Consider the following 7,051-nt stretch of genomic DNA (forward strand, 5'->3'; position numbering starts at 1 on the left):
GTGGCCGCTCCCGGCCACCGCAGCCTTGCCTGCTGGGCTCCGACGATCCTTTTGCCTCAGCCTTCCAAGTAGCCGGAATTACAGGCATGTGCTATCACGCCCGGCTGATTTTTTTATTTATTGTAGAGATGAGGTCTCATCAAGTTGCCAAGGCGGGTCTCGAACCCGCGGGTTCAGGCAATCCACTCACCTCGGCCTACCAAAATGCTGGGATTACAGGTTAAGCCACCGAGCCCGGCCTGTTATTATTATTTTTTTATAATGCAAGACAGTTTATAATGATGTATTTACATACACAAATGTTACCTTAAATATGTTGACAATTAGTTTTTACTTATGAGGGTAAACTATTTTTCTCTTTTGATAAATGAGCATCATATTTAAGAAAAGTAGATTTACCTGACCAAAAAATTATGGAAGCAGTTATATTCTAATTGTTAGTCAGCAGCTACAAGTTTTATACTCTACTATACCTTCTTAGTATGCCAATATTATTCCTATTTGCAAATATTCTAAGTTCAATCTTTCCATAACATCAGCATTCTTTGTAAAATCTCCAATTAAATAAGTGATTCATAACACCTTCTTATTTTAAGTTGATTTCATATTGCTTCTTGAAGGATACATTAACACTGAATATCAGTAGCATTATAAGCTCAAAGAATATGCTGCCTTGTTGAAGGGAGGAGGAGATAGAAAATGGAAGAGAAAAGAATACATGAATAGCAATGCAGTTTATCATAACATGTATCCCTCTTTAGGAATTCAATAAGAACAAAGAAGTGAACATTTTTTAAAAAGTAAAAAAAAATCTTGCTCATATCACATTATTTTAAATTCATAAGAAAAAAAGTGATTTTCTAATAATCAATCATAATAGAAATGTTCTATCATCTTTTATTTCTATAAACAATATAGGTAACTGCATTGTTTCTTATAAGTGAATTCTGATGATCCCTTATAATGAGAAATTAATATAAAGAAAATAAATGGATAAAAATTAATTAACCATCATTATTCACCATTTATTCAACTTTCTTATTTTATCTTTGACTAAAAAAAAGCTTCTAGCAATTTTGCTAAATGCTTTATATTCCCTTCCCCAAATTTTCTGCAACAATTTATTTAATAAATAAATATTAAGTGCTAGTATTGCAGTCCCTGTGTTATATGTCATGGATCCAGTTGAAAATTCTAAAAGACATGGAATTCCTGTTGTCTTATTTCTCTTGATAACAGATAACTCAATTTTTTTTCCGTCAAACACTTCGAGTTGCCTTAATAAGATTTAATATCTTTCTTCTTTGCAAGCCAAACCCTGATTTTGTTGAAGCGCTTATTTAAAATGGTCACTTTCTTGTCTTCCCTCTCCTTTTGATCTTTTTCATCTTCCTCTTGCAGCAATTTTAGTCCCAGGACAATGAACATCAGAAGCTAAGCATAACAGAAAGACCTATGGAAGAAATTTGGTCTTTGACAACTTCTTTAGACAATCACCTGGCCCTGGAAATTCAGGATGTTAGGGCAGGATGGTGTGAGAGAAAAATGACAACACACTTGTACGTCATTCTTTGTTGATATTAACTGAATTTAGGAACAAAATTAACTTCCTTTTTGACAGATACCCTGAAAGTCTTGTTAGAATATTTTTCTGTTAGATAGTATTTCTTTTAATTTGAAACACATTTTATTGAGACACTTAAATCCTAATTTTAATGCTAAAAATATAAGCAAAGATATAATAACAAAATCTTTAAAGTTTGTTTCATGTTAAAACCATACAATTTAAAGGTTAAATACAGATGATATCAGGCCACCGGCAAACTTCAGCAAGCTAAGTTAATTCTTCTGGTTAGAAAGCCTTAGTTTGGGTAACATTTCATCACTATCTTCTTATTGTAATTGAATAATGTCTATCAGTTGAAATAAAATTTATTTTTTCTGGGATGTATTTGAAGTTATTTTCACTGCCAGCCCCCACCACTTTCCAAGAAAGATAGTATATGCCTTGTTATTCATGCCAGCTTTGGTACTGTTTCAATTATCTCATGGTTCAGGGAGTTGTTGGGTTTTAAATGGATACTCCCGCTATGGGAAATGGCTGCTGTTTTTCACCATATTTTCTCTTATCATCCACAGATAATTAGTTCTGCCTGACAAAGCACATCACAAGGGACAACTCCATAGCTTTCATAAGCATCTCAGCAGTATCTTCCTTATGGCTAATTCTTCCTGAACCTGTTTGAAACTGCTTCGTTATAATTATTAATCCTCATCACTTGTCCACATTATAAATGTAAGTAGTATTAACAGTATATGTAGCAGATATCGCATGTCATCTTTTTAATGCTCCTAGATATTTGTAGAGCAGAAAATTTGGGCATTAAAAAAATAATCTTATCCTTCTGACCCTCAGCATCTACACTCATACACCACCACTGGAGCCCTGAATAGATTATTAATACATCTTAAATTCCTAAATATATTATCTCCTCCTACTCTTTACATAAACTGAGTTACCATAAAGAATAACAAATAAATTCTCTCTTTTGCAGTAATACAATATGTAAAAATCATAAATAAAAGTCTGCATGTGCTAGTAACATACATTTTAAAATTCTAAGATACTATAAAATTAAAGAGGCAGCATCTAGTTAGTAAAAGCTTCTTGAGAATGGGAAAAAGTCTCTATATTAAATATCTTTATCTGTCAAAAAATGTAACCCCCCAAAATATGTTAATAAGTGAAATTGTGCTTTTTCTGATCAAGAAAATGTGATGATGATATCTTTGTACTGCATTTGAGAGTTCGTCACATTTTGAAAAAAAAAAAAATTTAATGACATATCCATGCTCTCTATTGAATTCTCTAACATCTTTATTTTTTCCCTTTTTCCCCCTTTTCTCACTTCTGTCTTTAAATCTAGACTCTAAAAGTTTAGCCCGTGATCTCTCCAGGTATTTCCTTTGCAGAGATTGTCCATACAAAGAGCTTCAACTCTCAAAATCTATGCCAATTACTCTCAAGACTTTGAAGACACAACTGGGAAATTTAAACTACAAAAATCACTTTTTCTTATTACCTACTGGGTAATTCTATCTGTATCTCTTGCTGTCACTTCTAGCACATTATGTCCCCTAACTAAATAAACAAATTTTTTCCAAGACAAGGTCCAATACTAACCTATCGTCAACTTCTTTAAAACAAAAAAAATGATACCTCCATTTTCCCAGGGAATAGGTGATATCAAATTACCTTCTTCCTTTTTTTTCTCAGTCTTCCAAAATCTATTCCCAAAGTCATTCAGCTCTTCACACCTCTCTAGAAACATTGTTACAACACTGATAAGGTTCTTCCCTTAAGCCTGGATAGAGGTAACAACCTCTTCTGCAAGTATGTGTTCTGATTACACAGTTCTCACCAATGAGATAGTTTTAGAATTTTTCTAATGCTTTCTTCTGTGTCATCTACCTCAGCACAAAAATCACTAATTTCCCTTGAACTCTCAACATTTGGTTCTCTTGACCACTTCTGCCTTCTTGAAACTCTTTTAGTTTCAGTGCATTTTGACAGTTCCTTTGCAATCTTCTTAAATCTTGGTGCTTGTTAAGAGCTTGAAGTCAAACTGCAGATGGTATAAATTACATCACCTCTCTGCGCATCGCTTTTCTCATCTATAAAGTGAAGATAATAGTATCTATGCCATATGGTTGTTAGAATGTTAACTGATCCATATCTATTAGAGCTAATATGGATCACTCTCTTGAGCTCTAGATAAGTATTTCCAATTTTGCAATGGAGATTTTCATTTGAATCTTTTACAGAGAACTTCCCTTCATTGTCTATCCCCACATCTCACAGACTTCTTTACCTCCTTTCTCTATACTTCCTCCTTGTTTTCAAAACTGCAAATTAACCTCTAAGTTCTAGTTTGGTTATAGCTGTAATATAGGAGACAAGGACATGTGCTGAGAGAGACGAGAGCAATAGAGGTATAAAGGACTTGAGCTCAGTGAGGGAAGCAGCTTACTTATTTAGAAAATGGGGAGAAAATAGCATGGGCAGGACTTGTAAAAGGCCTTGTAGCTATGATTAAAGATGATTGATTTAGGTTGGGCACAGTGGCATACACCTATAATCCCAGCACTTTGGAAAGCCCAGGTGAGAGGACTGATTGAGCCCAGGAGTTTAAGACCAGCTTGGGCAACGTAGTCCCTACAAAATAAAAAAATAAAAAATTTAGCCGGGTGTGGTGGTGGGTGCCTGTAGTCCCAGCTCCTAGGGAGACTGAAGCAGAAGGATCTCTAGCATTGAGCAAGTAGTATAATGAGCATTGAATGTCTGAAATAAAGATAATTTCCATGAGTGAACAAAATATATGGATGAACAAAGAACTAAATGAATAAGTAACAAGACGATGGTAGTCATGGCCTCTAAAAATTTTGCTCCCTGGCATTTCAGAAGAGAGCACAAATTAGTAACAAGTATAAATGACATCTAATCTTGCATAATTATTACCAGAAGTAAAAGTGTTACAATCTTGTTGAATTGCAATTTGGGGCAGAATTTCAACATTGTTATGAGGATAATGATAAATAATCTCATTAGATAGGCATGTGGACTTGGAGACTTCTGAGAATGCTTTTAAGCTTAGCATACTAGCAAATCCTTAAGAATGCAGTTAGAGTTGTTTTTCCTGATGTGACTATTCTACAATGTATACATGTATCAGAACATCACATTGTACTCAACAAATATATATATATATATAATTATTATTTGTCAATTAAAAATAAAACACAACTTTGGAAAAAGCTGGGTTTTAATTTTGTTTGGACTGTCTGTTGAAATAGTTTTCCTTAAAACTGTTCAGCCCCTTGTTGTTCTTTCTTGTTTTCTCTTCTTGACAGGATTCTGGGTCTTCATAGAACGCATCGCCAAATTGTCCAGTGCTTTTTTTCAAAGCAAAAAAGTTGTACTCACCTACTAAAACCTATTCTACAGCGCACCACTGAGAAAGTGGCCTAGCTCTCCACCTGATTGAAGCATAAAAATCAGGCCCCGAGTTTTCACAAGGAATATCATTTCTACCGCCTGAATGCCTGGTATCTTAAAGATATAAATGTCTATTCAGCAACACCTTCTATCAGCACTTCAGGCACTTGTCAAAGACATCAACCATGATTTGACTATAATTCAATACTTGGGAAAAGCTTGCTTGAAAATATGATATTTATGAATGTGTAGAGGGTACATTAACTGTCCATGTACCGGGTTCTCAGAAGCTAGTTAGAGAATAGATAGAAAGTAGAATCCTGCAGAAATGCTTTTACTAAGTTGAGATTTAATATTAACTCCACAATTTTTATAGAAAGATGATATAAAAATATTTCTTGGAAACTCATTCTTTATTGCAAAATAGTCATTCATTACCAGTATGTAAAAAATAAACTTCTTCAGATTTTGGCATTAGAATAAAGTTAATCTTGCCTAGAAAACTTGTGTGTTTTCTTCATCAGTCAATGAGAACAAAGATTTAGAGCTAAAGTCAGTCTTCTGTTGAGAACACTAACTCATGCCAGGTGGCTGGTACATTTCTTTGCAACCTTTAAAAAATTTGGTTTTAGTTAAAAAATTTCTTAAGATCATGTTTTAAAAAATAAAAACAATAAAATAGGATCAACAAAGAATTAGTCTAAATTTAAGCAGAATTTAAAATATTGAAATTTTTTACATATGATATGTATTGATTCTATTGTAGTTGCATGTGATATTTAAATTTTAAAAAATCCTAGACTGAATTTTTGAGTGTCTTTTATGAGGAATACTAACATTGTCTCCTGGAGAAGTGAATGAAGCCATGCTTCCTTTGAGTACATTTTCAGAGTCACAGTAACAAAGTTTCAGTAATAAATTGAATATTTCATCAGTTTTTACTTATTACACATCCTGCCATCTTGCTTAAGTTAAAAAGTAAGTCTATGTATTAATTTGCAAACATTTAAAATTTTAAGCTACCTAAAGTAGCATTTTTTCTAACACTGAATAACTTTTTTCCCCAAAATAACAAATAGTATCTTTATAATAGCTAAACCATACACAGCATATGGGCTGCAAAGAAAGAAATTGTGTTTTAATAGTCAATCTATCAATCCAATCTAATCTATGTCTTTCCTTGAGTGTTACGCTTGTCAATTCATTGTCATATCCACTAGACTTTTGTTGTTGATAAAAAAAATAGATTATAAGTACAATTGTTCCCCCTTATCTGTGGTTTTGCTTTTGGGGATTTCAGTTATCCATGATCACCTACAGTCCAAAAATACTATGTGGAAGGTTCCAGAAATAAACAAATAATATGTTTTAAGTTATGCACTCTTCTGAATAGCATGATAAAATCTCCCACCTTCCTCCTCAGTCCTGCATGAGACAGGAGATTCATGCTGTTTAAGGTCTGTGCATAATAGTCGCTGAAGTAGTCATCTCAGTTATCAGCGGTATCTCAGTGCTTCAAGTAACTCTTGTTTTGCTTGACAATGGCCTCATGCCAGGCTCGGTGGCTCAGCCTGTAATCCCGTGCTTTGGGAGGCTGAGGTGAGTGGATTGCCTGAGCCCACGGGTTCGAGACCTGCCAGGGCAACTTGGCGAGACCTCATCTCTACAATAAACACACAAAAAAAATCAAAAAATCAGCCGGGCGTGGTAGCGCGCGCCTGTAATTCCGGCTACTCGGAAGGCTGAGGTGGAAGAATCGCCAGAGCCCAGCAGGTCGAGGCTGCGGTGGCCGGGAGCGACCACTGCACTCCAGTCTGGGCGACCGATTGAGACTCAAAAAATAAATAAATAAATAAATAAAATAATGGCCTCAAAGCACAAAAGTAATAATATTGGCATATTGTTATAATTGCTCTTTTTTATTATGAACTATCGTTGATAATCTTTTAACTATGCCTAATTTATAAATTCAACTTTTTTTTTTTTTTTTTGAGTTGGAGTCTCACTCGGTCGTCCAGACTGGAGCGCAGTGGCCGCTCCCGGCCACCGCAGCCT

This window comes from Carlito syrichta, unplaced genomic scaffold (assembly GCF_000164805.1).
Source record: "Carlito syrichta isolate Samal-C Ts95f unplaced genomic scaffold, Tarsius_syrichta-2.0.1 Scaffold306570, whole genome shotgun sequence".
In the NCBI taxonomy this organism is placed as follows: domain Eukaryota; kingdom Metazoa; phylum Chordata; class Mammalia; order Primates; family Tarsiidae; genus Carlito; species Carlito syrichta.